The 17,886-nt window shown below is 44.3% G+C and overlaps 1 long non-coding RNA gene across 1 annotated transcript; it reads left to right on the forward strand.

Annotated features, from left to right (window-relative positions):
• Positions 1-2,935: 2,935 nt before the first annotated feature.
• Positions 2,936-17,555, forward strand: LOC116991379. The gene is made up of 3 exons (XR_004416773.1): positions 2,936-3,013; positions 16,439-16,443; positions 17,543-17,555. It is a non-coding gene; the product is annotated as an uncharacterized LOC116991379 (long non-coding RNA).
• Positions 17,556-17,886: the final 331 nt, after the last annotated feature.

The following is a 17,886-nucleotide window of genomic DNA, read 5'->3' on the forward strand; positions in this document are numbered from 1 at the left end:
GTCAGGATGGTGTGTAATTTGGAGTGGGACCTGCAGATGGTAGTGTTCCCCTGCACCTGCTGCCTCCGATATCCCTGCTCACAAGTCTCAGAGGCATTGTCGGAGAAAGTAGGTATAGGTGCCCCAATACCTAAACGTCAATGTCCAGGAAAAGAAGTGGGGAATGTAGCAAAATGAACCACTCCTCAAAGAGTGATAGATCAGATTGTTTATTCTAAGGTACAGAATTACCTAGAGATTACATGCCTTGGATATATTGCAAGCATTGGTATTGGTTTATTATTGGAGCAGGCACCGAGTAGAGTGAACAGCTTTGTTGATGTTCCATCCAAACAATTTGTACCATACACGAGCACATCCAGGTAGTGCATCCAGATTTCTTTTTTGCCTTCTCCACTACCAGGGAAGGGGTGAAGGTAGATATGGAAGTGGCATTAAAGATGCTTTTATATAGGCACATGGATAAGCAAGGAATGGACATGGTAAGGGAGGAAACCGAGGATCTCGGAGAAAACCTACGCAGGTCACAGGGAGAATGTACAAACTCCGTACAGACAGCACCCGTAGTCGGGGGATCGAACCCGGGTCTCTGGAGCCGCGAGGCAGCAACTCTACCGCTGCGCCACCGTGCCCCCCTTTTTCTTTCTAAACAATCTATACATTTCTCCTGCTTTTCCAAGTACAGGAAAAGCTTAATCATATTATTAGAATTTCTCTTCTGTCATAACATGCGATGCACATGATGAATGGCTGTACTTGTCTTAACAATCCAACGTGCAATTCTGCTGACAGAGTGCTTCAAGTAGCCTCTTGGTACTTCTGTATTTTTTTTGGAGGATTTGCCTTTTACAAATCTGTTTACAGAAGGGGCCGTCTGTGCTCCAGTGAATGGGCAGGAGATCAGATCAACTCGAGCGATAATGTTAACTGCATATACAGGTAGGGTTAAGATAAAAGTCTGCCCGAGCTTTATGCAGAGCTGCCACAGGAACTTTCCACTGGAAAAACTCTAATAGAAACACACTAAGCTGAATTCAAAGTGTCTCCACACAACAGAATGAAACATTTAGTTAAGAGAGAACTCAGTGAACACACTTGAAGATAATGTACTCCTTTGTTCCCAACCTGATGCATGAATCAGCAGCCAGAAACATCAACCAGGAAATAGGATAGCTCAGACCCAACAGATGCTTAAACAAACCACAAAATCCCACTGGTTACTGTAGTGGGAAGGCTGATGCTTTATCCGAGAGCCTCCGGGGATATCATTACCAGATTAAGAATGAGATTGGAACTTCTCCAGAAGAACTTGTTCAATACTTCAACAGAGCAGATCAGATCGATGCCACGGTTCACAAGTTCATTAGTTGTAAGAGCAGAATTAGACCATTCGGCCCATCAAGTCTACTCCGCCATTCAATCATGGCAGATCGACCTTTCCCTCTCAACCCCATTCTACCGCCTTCTCCCCAGATGCCAATTAACCTGCACATTGAAACTCTAAAGCCTAAAATCTAAAGTTCCAGCCTTGGCAACATCCTCCATACATCTCCCTGCATCCTCCCCAGTGTCATCGAGTGCTTCTGATAAAGTAGTGACCAGTCTCTAGATCAGTGGTTCCCAACCTTTTTTAGCTCATGTCCCCCTTGGGATCTTTTAATCTTTATGTGGCCCCCCCTGACATTATTAGCGGGAAAAAAAGTACTTCAATATTATAATACCTTCCATAAAAATATCAGTGTCTATTAATTGCACATATATTCTCATTTATTCTATTCCACAAACATCAAAAATATTTCAACTACATAGATTTAAATTTATTAGAACTGAAATTTAGGTAGCTCTGTGGCCCCCTTCATTGAACCTGTGGCCCCCCAAATCCCAAATTTTTCTGTGCCCCCTGAAATTTGCCATAGGCCCTTTGGGGCCCTATGGCCCCAGGTTGGGAATCACTGCTCTAGATAGTCCTCAAGATGTGGCCTAACCAGTGTTCTGTGCAGTTCTGGAATAAACCCATGGTTCTTATGTTCTTGGCAACTTAGGGAAAACAGCCCACATATCTTTTTAACTGCCTTATCACCCTGTTCTACTCTCGGCTAGTTTCTGTGGACATTAGCTCCAGGTGCGTCGGTTCTACCACACCGGAGTGGGCAAGTTGGGCCGATAGGCCTGTTTCCACACTGTATCACTCTATCTCCAAATGCATTACCTTACACTTTGGTTTGGAACAGCTCCATACAAGGCCACAAGAAATTACAGAGAATTGTGGACGCAGCCCAGACCATCACACAAACTAACTTCCCTTGACTCAATTAACACCTCACGTTGCCTCGGCAAGGCCACCAGCATAATCAAGGACGAGTCACACCCCAGCCATTCCCTCTTCTCATTGAACCATCTAGGGTTGGTAGGGATAATGTTCCTGGTGGCTTTCCCAGCTTGGGAAACTTTGTCAACCTTGGCCAAGTGCTTCATTTATCCCTAGAAAACTTTCTAGAAAACTAGAAAACGTCCTTATTGTGTGTCTTAATTTCACTCGGGAGCTTTGTTCAACATATTGGAACAATCTCATGCATGAGGATAGTTGACAAATGTTCTGATCTCTGGACTATAAAGGGTTGGTGTCTCTTCTCATCCTCTCATGGACTATTGGAATTCCACTGATCCCTGCTACGTGAGCTCAGCGCGGCAATCAGCAGCTCCTTGCCTTGAGCGGGTGGCTCACCAGAGCCCATTAGAGAGGCAGATCATTTGCAAAATCCGGTACCCCTCTCGGAAAAAAGCTGCCTCATCTGGAATTCATTATATAAATATTTCACAGTGATTGTCAGAACTTCCTCAACTGCAGGGGGAAAAACAATCTGTGGAATGCAACTGGTAAAAGCAATATCGAGTTCAGTTTAGAGATACAGCGCGGAAACAGGACCTTCGGTCCACCGAGTCTGCGCTGACCAGCGATCACCCCGTACACAAACACTATCCTGCACACACTAGTCACAATTTACAACTCTAAGTTACTGAAACCAATGACCCTACAAACCTGTAACGTCTTTCGACTGTGGGAGTAAACCGGAGCAAACCCACATGGTCACAGGGAGAACGTACAAACTCCGTACAGATAGCACCAGCAGTCAGGATCGAACCTGGCGCTGTAAGGCAGAAACTCTACCGCTGCGCCACCGTGCTGCCCTGTCTGTCTCAGGCCACATATCCAACATGAATGCCACAGAGCCAAGCGGAGAGACATAAACTGTAGAATCATCTCATCCCAATAAGATGGGATATGCTGGTCCACTGTTGGCTGATGAGGAGCAACAGGAAACAATCCCATGTTAAGGACTGGGTGGCATGGTCTCATTTGAATAGCAGGAGGGCACAACGTTGTGTATACAAACTAACGAGGGTGATCGATTACGTGTCTTTTTCTTTGTTTCTCTGGGATTCCGAAAGAAAGTACACATGGTTTGCATTGGGCAAGATTAAACTGTCGAATGACCAATTGTCTCGCCAGCTCTCACTGCTTGGTTCATGAGTGATAAGAGGGGACCTCACTGCTACAGGAGAGGTGCTGGGGGAACTTGTTGGGTCAGACAGCATCAGTGGAAGAACATAGATAGCCAATATTTTGTGTCAAGACCCCCTTTATCTAGACTGAAGGGGTAGAGTATAATGAGGTGGGGGTAAGAGTGGGGTGAGATCCAGCAAACGACAGGTCGAAAAGACATAAAGTGCTGGAGTAACTCAGCAGGTCAGGCAGCATCTCTGGAGAACATGCATCAGTGATATTTTGGGTCAAGACCCTTCTTCAGACTGTCACGGTGGTCAGTCACGGTGGCACAGCGGTAGAGTTGCTGCCTTACAGCAAAAATGTAGCGCCAGAGACCCGGGTTCGATCCCGACTATGGGCGCTGTCTGTATGGAGTTTGTATGTTCTCCCCATGATCGGGGGGGGGTTTCTCTGAGATCTTCGGTTTCCTCCCACATTCCAAAGACGTACAGGTTTGTAGGTTAATTGGATTGATTAATTGGCTTGATAAAAATGTAAAATTGTCCAAGTTGGCGATATACAGAGTACTGCCCTGCCAACTACAAAATTCAGAAGGTTCAGAAGGATGGTGGGGCGAGGGGAGGGCGGGGGGGGAGAAGAAAGCAGGAAGAGGGGAGAGGCAGGGCAAAACATGGTACATACTAGGTGGACGCAGGTGAGGAGGGTTTTTGGATAGGCAGATGGTTGGAACAAAGGTCAGAGATAAGAGCAGGAGGAGTGAGACAGGATTGAAGGGTTGGGTGGGTAGATACAGGTGAGGAGGGGGTCATATGGAAGCTGATACGATAGTGGCATTAAGTGGCTTTTAGACAAGTTCATGGATATGTAGTGAATGAAGGGATATGGGTCACATGCAGACAGAGGAGATTAGTTTAACTTGGCATCATGTTTGGCACAGACATTGACACAGAAGAATTTTTCCCTGGGCTGTACTGTTCTATGTACCCAGATGGTGGAAGCATTGAAGATGGAGACAGGAAGAATGACATAGAAACATAGAAAATAGGTGCAGGAATAGGCCATTCGGCCCTTCGAGCCATTCAATATGATCATGGCTGATCATCCAACTCAGTATCCTGTACCTGCCTTCTCTCCATACCCCCTGATCCCTTTAGCCACAAGGGCCACATCTAACTCCCTCTTAAATATAGTCAATGAACTGGCCTCAACTACCTTCTGTGGCAGAGAATTCCAGAGATTCACCACTCTCTGTGTGAAAAATGTTTTTCTCATCTCGGTCCTATAAGATTTCCCCCTTATCCTTAAACTGTGACCCCTTGTTCTGGACTTCCCCAACATCGGGAACAATCATCCTGCATCTAGCCTGTCCAACCCCTTGTAAGTCAGAGGCAGGGAGGTCATAGGATGGAGAACAGAAGTTGGTACGGAGGCAATTCATGCTCTATAATTACTGCAACACATGGTGATAATAGTACAGGACTGAAGACTGGAACTCAAAGGCAATGGAGAGAGGGCTCACCAGCTAGGTTAGCGCTCACATTCAATGCCTGTTGGCCTCTGCAGGCAGATCATCTCAAAGCAGAGAAGATATGTGTGATCACTGTGGATTAGGGGAGATTATTTGGCTCACGTACAGCAGCTCCCTTTCACTCTGAACTCGCGTTCATCATGATTTCTGGAAGACTTCCTGTATCTTCTTCTGTGAAAACAGACAAGAAATAGTTGTTCTATCTCCCGATTCCCCCTGTCTGAGTCTGCGAGGGACCTACATTCATCAGCATGAACATTATCTTGACATATCCGTGGATGTTTTTACAGTCTGGTTTCATGATCCCTTTAAATTATTCTTACATTCCTTTTAATTATGTTTCTGGGAACTCCTTTGCTCAACTTTACCATTTCCCCCAAACTGTATTGATCTCAACTTTATATGTTCTGCTGGTCCTGTTAGGCTTTTGTGTCTTAAGGCAATATCCATTTCTTCTAAACGTTGTATTAAATATTTAAATGTTAGCCACCACTTATGTTAATCAACATCCTTTTTTAACATTGTTCCCAATCTACCATAAACAATTCATACATTTTACATTGGTCACAACTCAAAACATCATTGAGTCATAGAGGCATGGAAACAGGCCCTGCAGCTCAACTTACCCACACCAGCCAACATGTCCCAGCTACACTCGTCCCACCTGCCTCCATTTGGCCCATCAACCTGTCCTATCCATGTACTTTGTCTAAATGTTTCTTAAACATTGCAACAGTCCCTGCCTCAACTACCTCCTCTGGCAGATCATTCCATACATCCACCCATCCAACCATGTCCTCCAGAGTTACTGTCCGACCCACTGAGTTACCCCAGCATTTTGTGCTTAGGATCCCAGCGCCTGCAGTTCCTTGTTTCTCCCTTTTACCCATGTAGTTGGTTTTGTTTAAGTGGTTTACTCTGGTTTCAAATTGAATTAAGTCACTTTCAATCTTAATGTACTCTTTCATCAATATTGTGGCCACTCTTCCTTAAAGCCTTCAGCCATCAAATTATTCATTAACCTTTTCCCATTCCTCAATACTAGGTCCATAGAACTTCCTTGTGACTATCTGTGGCATCAGACATGACGTCAGATCAGCAATGACTTCACCAGCACTCATCAAAAGGTGAACTCACGCAATAGACTTTATCTTCATTCATTCATCATTCATCAGGGACGCAGTGGTGCTGGTTTCCGACGGGCACGGTGACTGATGCACCACACATCTCTGTCCTCCATCAGCTGGCAAGCTCCTCTTTTGTCTCTACATATACGTCTTCCATCAACGTCTTCATCATCGTCTTGATCGGCCGTCCCGGGTCACGTCTTCCATGGGCGGGTTCCCACAGCGCGACCTTGTTTGTTGGTTATTTCTGCACCTTCTCTGCATCCTTCTCCACCTGATCTTCTCAGTCAGAGGTGGAATCTCCCCATAGAGCTGGCCGTTGGTGATGTGGTCCCTCCAACTGACATTTTGAAGGTCCCAGTCCACACAAGGGCACAGTCCCTTGTCATCAGTGGGGACGTCCAGCCAAACTTGGACACATCCCAACAGCTTCATCTTCATCTTCATCTTCATCTCCATCTCCATCTCCATCTCCATCTCCATCTCCTTCCTGGCTGGAGCTCCTGGAGTTATGAAGGGGTAGGGCTGATGATCGGATGAATTGATCCAATAACCATTAATTGGCCCCAGTTGTGGGTCGTTTGCCCATGGCCTCAATTTACTCCAGAGTGCTGATGTTTTCCAGCAGCCAGCTATTGTTTGTGTTGCTGATTGTCGACTTCCTCTGCCTTGTCTGTCGGAGCTGGGGATCAGAGCGGCCGGAAGGGAGGAACGCCTCATCACGTTGACTAATATATTGGTTGACAACACTCAATATCAGTCAGTTCAGTTTAGTTTATTGTCACGTGTCCCGAGGTACAGTGAAAAGCTCTTGTTGCGTGCTATCCAGTCAGCGGAAAGACAATACGTGATTACAATCGAGCCATTTACAGTGTATAGATACTTGATAAGGGAATGACGTTTAGTCTAAGGTAAAGCCAGTAATGTCTGATCAAAGATAGTCCGAGAGTCAGCAATGAGGTAGATAGTAGTTCAGCACCGCTCTCTAGTTGCGGTGGGATGATTCAATTGCTTGATAACAGCTGGGAAGAAACTGTCCCTGAATCTGGAGATGTGCGTTCTCACACTTCCACACCTTTTGCCCGATGGGAGAGACCTTTTGTCCCCTGGTCCCTACTGTTTACCGAGAAAATCCTACTTCGGTCTGACTTCCCAAAATACAACATCTCGCAGTTAACTGAATTAAATTCCATTCACCCACCGCTCCTCTGCCCAACTACCAGCTGATCAAGACCTCATTGTAATTCTTCATAACCTTAAATTCAGCATTATACATGCGAGAAGAGAGACCAGCAAAGCTGATATAAAATCAACACAAAAGTGCACAATAGAACAGTTTGATTAGTACGGGCGGCAGAGGTTATGGGGAGAAGGCAGGAGAATGGGATTTGGAGGGAGAGATAGATCAGCCATGATTGAATGGCGGAGTAGACTTGATGGGCTGAATGGCCTAATTCTACTCCTATCACTTATGATCTTATGAACACGTGGGTTAAAATGATTGAACATTGGGTGTTCTCCAGTTAAACACAGAAAGAAGGTTAGGATTCTTGATTTTGTTTTAAGTTGCCAACACAATAATGGCAATCAGCGTAATACCCTCTTCAGCCTGACATTTTTTCATCATGTTGCCAAGACTATAAATCAAGGCCAGCCTCAGTTGTAAAGATACAAAGACTGCTCGCAAAACAGATTCTACGGGCTTGCTTGTAATGGATGGTTATCAAGTTTTTACCCTTAGAATTCAATTCTTGGAACTGCGTTGTTTCCTATGCAAATGTGTACAATCAAATATTTCAATAGTGGCTGGAATTCGGAACACGGTGTGAGGGTGATCTGTTTATTATCAGAAGTGCTGCACTTTAGTGTATTCTCCGTAAACCCCTGCTGCCTCAGGCCTAGCTTGTGCCAAATACCATTTTCTCATCACTCCTCCACTTGCCAACTTGCCCTGGCTGCCTGCTAAGCAACTTTACCATCTTAGAATCTTCCCTCGTTTCCAAACCCCCCCCTCGCCCTGCCTCTCCCTGTCTTCGCAGCTCATCTGTAAACTCATGGAGACACTCAACACTCCATGATCATCCCCAAATTAAATCGCACAGCCTTTGGCATTTGTTTCTTCCGCTGAAAAAGCACTAAGCTAAGAGTAGAATGCACCAGAGAAAGCATACTGTTGGGGTGCATCACAACTTGGTTTGGGGAACAGCTCTGCCCAAGACCACAAGAAATTGCAGAGAGATGCAGATGTGGACCAGTCTATCTCACATACCAGACTTCCCACCGTTGACTCTATCTACACTTCACACTGCCTCGGAAAAACAGCCAACATAATCAAAGACTTGGCCCACCTTGGTCATTCCTTCCACTACCTGCTCCCATCGAGTAGAAGGTGCAGAAGCTTAAATGCACGCACCACCAGACTCAGGAACAGTTTCTCCCTCTCTGTTAACATAGAAACATAGAAAATAGGTGCAGGAGTAGGCCATTCGCCCCTTCGAGCCTGCACCGCCATTCAATATGATCATGGCTGATCATCCAACTCAGTATCCTGTACCTGCTTTCTCTCCATGCCCCCTGATCCCTTTAGCCACAAGGGCCACATCTAACTCCCTCTTAAATATAGCCAATGAACTGGCCTCAACTACATTCTGTGGCAGAGAATTCCAGAGATTCACCACTCTCTGTTGTCAGGCTTCTGACCAGTTCTCTCATAAGTTAGGGTGCTGTCTGTTTCATCTCTATCCCATTGCATGCATGGAACTTTGTCTCTGGAACTGATGCGCTGCAATGCTGAGAACTATATTCTCCATTCTGTATCTTCCACTTTGCTCTATCCATTGTACTTCACTTAAATTGATTGTATCTGTGTATGGTATATCTGATTTGTTTGGATAGTATGCAAAACAAAGATTTTCACTGTACCTCAGTACATGTAAAAATAATAAACCTATGCCAAATGGGTTAAACCAGCAATATTATAAATATGGCCATACTGGTAAGAGATTGAAATTACTTTGACCTCTGATTCCAGTGGTGCAACAGATCATTTTGCATGGATTGTCACAGTCTATAATTTGACTAACATGCTTGATGTTTAAATTGACATTTTAAAAAGGTAAATCACTTCATGGCTCTATTAAGTGAATTTCAACAATCAGATTTTTATATAAAAAGCATTTGTGTTTCTCACAGTTCAGAAGGTCCCCAAATTGTTTCCTGCCTACATTTGTTGTTGTGGAAAGTGTTTGCATAGAGAAATTACTGTATTTTCAGAAAATATTTCACCATAAAGAGAATTAAACCTTGGGGTAACTCAGCGGGTCAGGCAGCATCTCTGGAGAAGAGGAATAGGTGACTTCGGGTCAAGACCCTTCTTCAGACGGAGCTGGTCCTCACACTCAACAGATTCCCCTTCGACTCCTCCCACTAAAACAATCTATCTTCAGTATGGCATTAACATTGAATTCTCCCAATTTTGCTAGCCCTTGCTATCTCCTCCCCTTCCTTAACCCTCTAGCTGTCTCCTCCCACCCTCCCATCCGCCCGCCCTCGGGCTCCTCCTCCTCCTCCCCTTTTCCTTCTTTCTCCCCCCCCCCCCCACCCCCCATCAGTCTATCTTCAGTGTAAACTGGCATCTGCAGTTCCTTCCTACACTTGCTGATATTGAGATTGGATGTTGTTCATTTATGTATAAACAGCAAATGGATTTCAGAAATAACTTCCTGAATGTGGAACGATTTTGGATATTCAACAGAATGAAACCATGTTTAGTTTAGTTGTAATTTTAGAGGTGCCCTTACATACAGTAAAATAGCAAAAATGTAGACACTCGACTTAAAAATAAAAAGCATAATTGCATGGTCCATCACAGGTACTGACCCTCTGTGGGTACTTTGATGGTGGATAGGTCAGTACCTGTGATGCACCAGGTAGTGTTTATCACTTTCTACAATCTCCTAACATCAGTATTGACTTTCCCACTTGGCCAAAGAACTTTCGCAAGTAACTATTTAATTGGAAGTTTGTAAAAAAACATGCATAGATTTCGAGCAATTATGAGGTTTACCTTATCCCCAAATGTCAAGATCCTTAAAACCTATCCTTAAGCATATTGCTAAAATTAGTGAGAAATGTTAGATTCATCTAGGATGTTAAAATATCTGCAGTGAAAAACAATCATTTGGGCTCCACCTTTCCTTGCTTATCGTTTGCTGGCTTTGATTAGTCCTTTTGCATATTTTTCATTTATACGTTCTCCGTACATTCTCATATCTCTAGCTTCCCTCTCCCCTGACTCTCAGTCCGAAGAAGGGTCTCGACCCGAAACGTCACCCATTCCTTTTCTCCAGAGATGCCGCCTGACCTGCTGAGTTACTCCAGCTTTTTCTGGAGTAACTCATTTGAGGAATGAGCCGAGTTCTGAAAATAGACTCCGTTAAGACAGGATTCCACATGAGAAGTGTGTTGACTACTGCTTCTGCATTACCATCAGTTACAGATGTTTAACTTGAAGCAACAGAATATTGACTTACTAAGTGCTAGACAATTTTCTAAACAACGTTAAATGAACATTCCATCTTGCAATTGTGGCTCAGAATATCAAAACATAGGAAAGAATATAAAATACATCAGCTCAATAGTATTGCATGAGCTAACCTCAGAAGCAAGTGTTCATGCAGTGAATCTTCCTTGATTCAAACATTTACGTGATAGTTGGCCCAATTATCACAATGTGGGTAAAATCGAAACAATGCCAATGAATTCAAGCCAAAGGATGGAATACTCAGAAAAACAAATTGGAAGCAGATGTCAAATAGTCCCCACCAGCCTTAAGGTTGTTAGACGCAGCCTCAGCAGGTGGACGATATCTTGAGAAGTATTGAGGGGTGGCACAGCGGTAGAGTTCCTGCCCTACAGCACCAGAGACCCAGAATCGATCCCGACCACAGGTGCTGTCTGTGTGGAGTTTGTACGTTCTCCCTGAGGCCTGCGTGGGTTTTCTCCGGGTGCTCCAGTTTCCTCCCACACTCCAATGACGTACAGGTTTGTAGGTTAATTGGCTTCCGTAAAATTGGAAATTGTCCCTAGTGGGTAGGATAGTGTTAGTGTGCGGGGGATCGCTGGTCGGCACGGATTCGATGGGACAAAGAGCCTGTTTCCGCGCTGTATGTCTAAACTAAACGAAAAAATAATGAAAATCAAGAGGGGAAGAAGTTGTTTCTGAAACTGGTGTTATGTGCTTTCAAGCTTTTGTATCTGTTGTCTGATGGGAGAGGTGAGAAGAGGGCATAACAGGGGTGAAAAAGGTCCTTGATTATGATAGATCATAAGACATAGGAGAATTAGGCCACTCAGCCCATTAAGTCTACTCTGCCATTCAATCATGACTGATCTATTTTTCAATCTCAACCAAATTCTCCTGCCTTCTCCCGTAACCTTTGACGCTCTTCCTAATCAAGAACATATCAGTCACTGCTTTAAAAATATCCAGTCTTGGTCTGCACAGCCAATAAATCCCACTGATTCACCGTCCCCTTGGCAGCGTTCCCAAGGCAGCGTGGTGTAGATGGAGTCAAGGAGGAGGAGGCTGGACTGTGTGATGAACAGGGTTACATCCACAACTCTCCTGCATTGACTTGCGGCCTTGGGCAGGGCAGTTGACAAACCAAGTTGTGATGCATCCCAGTAGGATCTCCTAATTGGATCAGCATCTGTCATTGTTCAGATTTTCTACCAGCTATTCATTCAAACTGAGGCTTCATGAACAAAGGCACCACAGACAGCAGCTTAATGCCTCTGTAAATCAACCCTGGTCTGTAGGGAGTGGGTGTAAAAGTGGGATAGCAGCGAACTAGTGCAAATAGGTGATCAATGGTCATTGTGGACCCGACCGACCGACCGACCGAAGGGCCTGTTTCCTTGCTGTATCTTTTAATCAATGAATAAAAGCAATGGCTTATTTCACAAGTGTCAAAAGATTCATGTTGATGTTATCTTTATAATTACAAACTCATAATGGCACTGATCATAAAACCAGTCAGAAGTCCATAGACAGAACTCTAGCAAAAGAAGGCTCTTTTCCATCTGAAGGAGGGTCTCTTCCCGAAACGTCACCTTTATACAAGTGCGTACAAAAAGGAATTTTGCCGTACCTTGGTACATGTGACAGTAAAGTCCCATTGAACCATCCATTTTCACCAGAGATGCTGCCTGTCCCGCTGAGTTACTCCAGGTTCTATCTTCAGTTTAAATCAGCATCTGCAGTTCCTTCCTACACACTCACTATCACCTTTAAAAATAAACCATGAACTCAAAGGATTGCATTTCACAAAATGCGGCGTCACGTAAATTAGTCACGCAACTGTCTAATAAGGGCAAAGTTAAAATCGGGAAGAGAGATTTTTGGAGGAATGTGAAGAGTTTGCAAGGAGCTGTGACAGGGCAACAAGTTTACTTTGAACAGAAAGTGAAGGATAAATCCTGGAACATTCTGCTGGGGAAGAACTCACCGGGCAGTGTCGTGGAATTTAAAACATTTTTTTTTTAATGTTTACTAATCTCCAGATAATTCTTACTAATCTTTTTTTCCAAACTAGGTATTTTGAAAATGTGAAGCGAGGTGTGAGATAAGGCTGGGAGTAATGTAGCGATGTACTGTCTCGGAATGGTCAGTTTCTGTAACACAATAATGAGCTTAAAAGTGATCTGGTATGTTCAGATAATTTAAAGAAGTATTTATTTGATTCCAAATGCCTTACATAACCGTATATGGAGTGAAGCTGACTGACTCAGGTTGGATAACACACAGTTAAGATTTCTTCCCACAGAGTATGTTAAATCAGAACACTCGTCTAGCCCTCAGCTCTTCTGAGTGATAAGACACACTTCCTGGCATCATAATTATTGTCTCTTTACCGACTGTGACCCGAGGGTTGACCTCGTTAACAAAGGTCATCTGAAGTTAGACTTGGACTTCTGTACAGAACGAGAGTGGAACGTGATTGATGTTAGCTTCCAGTCACATCTATCACAGGGGTCACAGTTTAAGAATAAGGGGTCAGCCATTTCGGACTGCGATGGGGGAAATCTTTTTCACCCAGAGAGTTGTGAATCTGTGGAATTCTCTGCCACAGAAGGTAGTGGAGGCCAATTCACTGGATGTTTTCAGGAGAGAGTTAGATATAGCTCTTAGGGCTAACGGAATCAAGGGATATGGAGAGAAAGCAGTAACGAGGTGCTGATTTTAGATGATCAGCCATGATCATATTGAATGGCGGTGCTGGCTCGAAGTACCGAATGGCCTACTCCTGCACCTATTTTCCATGTTTCTATGTTATCTCACACCTCAATTGACTTTTGAGATAGAACAGTAGCACAGAACAGGCCATTTGGCCCACAATGTCCATGCTAACCTTGATGCCAATTTAAACTAATCTGCCTGCACATGCATAATCTATATACCTCCACATCCTGCATATTCCAGTGTCTAAATGCTGCTTCAACATCACTATAAAACAGTATTCATGACATACATTTCAAATTGGTTGCTTGTGTCGGAAGGAACTGCAGATGCTGGTTTATACCGAAGATAGACACAAAATGCTGTAGTAACTTAGTGGGTCAGGCAGCATCTCTGAAGAAAAGGAATAGGTGATGTTTCAGGAGGGACCCTTCTTCAGACTGATTGTAGGAAGATGCGGGAAAGAAAGCTGGAAGAGAGGAGGGGCAGGACAGGGTAGGGTATGGCCAGTAATAGGTGAACAAAAAATTGATAGGCAAATTGTTAAACAAAGGCCAGCGGTGAAAGAAAAATGTGTGTGGGTGCCAAAAGGATAAAGAGCCATTGATATTGCGGAGAAAGAGTTGGGGGATCATGCCAGTGTATGTTTAGAACAAGTAGTACTCTAAAAATACTTTGAAAATACTCAGCTAGTCAGGCAGCATCTAGGGGGAGAGAAGCAGAATTAATGTTCTAGTTCGATTGCCTTTCATACTTTGTGAATTGAATTTGAAGTATTCTAGCCTCTTGTGGTGAGCCAAAGTGTTATTTTTGGAGCTCAAATATTCACCCAGAGAGCAAAGAAAGACTGGGGGGGAATGAGAAATCCATCGCAAATCATCTTTTGGGTCGAGACCCTTCGATTGGAATGCTGGATGGGAGATCGCAGTGGCGCAGAGGTAGAATTGCTGCCTTACAGCGAATGCAGCGCCGGAGACCCGGGTTCGATCCTGACTACACGCGCCGTCTGTACGGAGTTTGTACGTTCTCCCCGCGATTTGCGTAGGTTTTCTCCGAGATCTTCGGGTTCCTCCCACACTCCAAAGACGTACAGGTTTGTAGGTTAATTGGTTTGGTAAATGTGAAAATTGTCCCTGGTTGACCCGGTGGGCCGAAGGGCCTGTTTACACGCTGTATCTCTAAACTAAATATGATTAAACCATAATAGTGCAGAAAGATAACAGAGTGCCAAATATAATGTTATAGCTACAAAAGAAAGTGAAGATTAAAAAAAAGGGAAGATTGCAATGAGGTAATCTTTCCACATTTTTAGTTTAGTTTAATTGAGAGTCACAGCGTTGAAATAGGTTGTTCGGCCCACCTCGTGGACCATTAATCCCCACACACTGGCACCATCCTACACACTAGGGACAGTTTATAATTTTTACCTAAGCCAATCAACCTACAAACCTGTACGTCTTTGGAGTCTGGGAGGAAACCGGAGCACCCGGAGAAAACCCACGCAGTCACGTGGAGAGCATAGAAACTCCGTGAAGACAGCATCCGTAGTCAGGATCGAACCCGGGTCTCTGGCGCTGCAAGGCAGCAACTCCACCTCTGCGCCACTGCGCTGCACTTTGATGTTTTATTTAGTTTAGAGATACTAAGTGGAAAAGGCCTTTGGCCCACCAAATCTGCGGCGACCAGCACACTACACACTATCCTACACACACCAGGGACAATTTACATTTATACCAAGTCAATTAACCTACAAACCTGTTCGTCTTTGGATAAGAAAAGACGTCCAAGCCTATACGTCTGGAATATGGGCGGAAACCGGAGCCCCCGGAGAAAACCCACGCAGGTCACAGGGAGAATGTACACTGTATAGACAGTACCCATAGTCAGGCTTGAACCTGGGTCTCTGGTGCTGTAAGGCAGCATCTCTAATGCTGAGCCTCTCTGAAGGGGTGACATTTTGTAAAGTGGAGTTCACCCACCCAATTTTCATTAACAATTTGTTTTTTCCTGGTTGTCAGCCTGCTCCGTTCTCTGCATTCCTTCAGGTTAGAGATGGTTGAATGTTTCAACCACTGATCTCCAATTCTGGGTAACCTCAACAAACAACACATCCAGAATTCTCTAATTAATCGCTTCATGTGAAGATAACAAGGGGCGCCTGGAAACAAAACCATTTCATTGACGTTTGTTGTGAATGAGATAAAAAATAACTATTATCTGTGAAAAAACCACTTCCACTTAATTCCTGTTGAGTTTTGTAACCATTTGCTTTAGATATTGTTGATTTCTAAAAATTATTTTCCTGCTTCTAAGCATTTACAGTGTTCATTTATTTTGATAGTTTGCACCTGTTTCATATTTGTCCCATTCACGGAGTGCCAGACAGAAATAGCATTTCATTAATCACGCAAATGTGTGTCAGGCTGAATGACTTCAACGTTAGGATGCAGAGCACTCCAAACCACATTCACCTCCTGATCCCACAACAAAAAACTTGTTGGTCAGTAAAGCTGACTTGGGCCAAAGGGCCAAAATGCTGCATAACATTCTTATTCTTGTGCTGTACTGTTCTATGTTGAGTCCAACCTGAGCATCAACCACCCTCATTCTATCTTCATTTCATTTCATTTTGTTCGATGTTGGAATTCAAGGGAACCTTTAGATTCAAATTTTGTTCTAAAAATGATTGCAAAAGTGAAGGAAAATCTTTGCCAATGTACTCCTGTGTTTAATACCACTGCTGTTCAATAACATGTCTGACGAAGGGTCCCGACCCGAAATGTCACCTATTCCTTCTCTCCAGAGATGCTGTCTGACCCGCTGAGTTACTCCAGCTTTTTGTGTCTTGCAGGTACAAGCAGGCAGTGACGAAAGCGAATGGCATGTTGGCCTTCATAACAAGAGAAGTTGAGTATAGGAGCAAAGAGGTCCTTCTGCAGTTGTACAGGGCCCTAGTGAGACCACACCCAGAGTATTGTGTGCAAGTTTGGTCCCCAAACTTGAGGAAGGACATTCTTGCTATTGAGGGAGTGCAGCACAGGTTCACAAGGTTAATTCCCGGGGTGACGAGACTGTCATATGCTGAGAGAATGGAGCTGCTGGGCTTGTATACTCTGGAATTTAGAAGGATGAGAGGATATCCCATTGAAACATATAAGATTATTGAGGGTTTGGATACGCTAGAGGCAGGAAACATGTTCCCGATGTTGGAAGAGTCCAGAACCAGGGGCCACAGTTTAGGGATAAGGGGTAAGCCATTTAGAACGGAGATGAGGAAACACAGAGAGTAGTGAGTCTGTGGAATTCTCTGCCTCAGAGGGCGATGGAGGCCGGTTCTGTGGATACTTTCAAGAGAGAGCTAGGGCTCTTGAAGATAGTGGAGTCAGGGGATATGGGGAGAAGTCAGGAACGGGGTACTGATTGTGGATGATCAGCCATGATCACATTGAATGGCGGTGCTGGCTCGAAGGGCCTACTCCTGCACCTATTGTCTATCTTTGATTTAAACCAGCATCTCCAGTTCCTTCCTACAAATGTCTTGTGTGTCAGTTTACATAGCAGGGAGTAGATCAACTGGCTGGATGGGTGAACACACCAGGGGGGTCGGGAGGCCAAAGTGTACCCAAAACATCAGTCACTTCATTGACTTGTGCTAGTTAGGTTGTGGTAGGCAGTACAAAAAACTGTGGAAATGGTTTTACACATGACAGATGTGATATTTAGTTGAATTTTACCTCATTTTATGTGAACTTCTCCTGTGGGAGAAAGAAATCACACAAAACCTGGAGACAGGCTGGTGATTACAGCTTTGCACTGCAGCCTTGCCAAGTCCACCTGTCTTCATGAGTTTTGACAGTCCTTGGCAGAAGTCATAAGTAGAAATGTGCTGAGGAGCGAGCTGTTGTTCGCTGCTGTAGGGATTAACACTGTCGGAATCAACCCGAATGAATTTTTATTTTTTGGTTATTGATCATTAAGGGTTATTGATGCTGTTCAGAATCCTTTTAGTTTAGTTTAGTTCAGAATCCTTTTAGTTTAGTTTAGTTCAGAGATGCAGTGTGGAAATAGGCTCGAGTCTGTGCCAACCAGCAATCACCCAGTCATTAGTTCTATCCTACTCTTGGGACAATTTACAGAAGCCAATTAACCTACAAACGTGCATCTCTTTGGGGTGTGGGAGGAAACCAGAGCACTAGGAGAAAACCTACGTGGTCACAGGGAGAACATACAAAGTCTCACAGAGAGTGGTGAGTCTGTGGAATTCTCACAGAGAGTGGTGAGTCTGAGGAATTCTCACAGAGAGTGGTGAGTCTGTGGAATTCTCTGCCGGTGGAGGCAGGTTCTCTGGATGCTTTGAAGAGAGAGCTGGATAGGGCTCTTAAAAATAGCAGAGTCAGGGGATATGGGGAGAAGGCAGGAACGGGGTACTGATTGGGATGATCAGCCATGATCACATTGAATGGCGGTGCTGGCTTGAAGGGCC

The sequence above is a fragment of the Amblyraja radiata genome, chromosome 33 (assembly GCF_010909765.2).
Source record: "Amblyraja radiata isolate CabotCenter1 chromosome 33, sAmbRad1.1.pri, whole genome shotgun sequence".
Lineage (NCBI taxonomy): Eukaryota > Metazoa > Chordata > Chondrichthyes > Rajiformes > Rajidae > Amblyraja > Amblyraja radiata.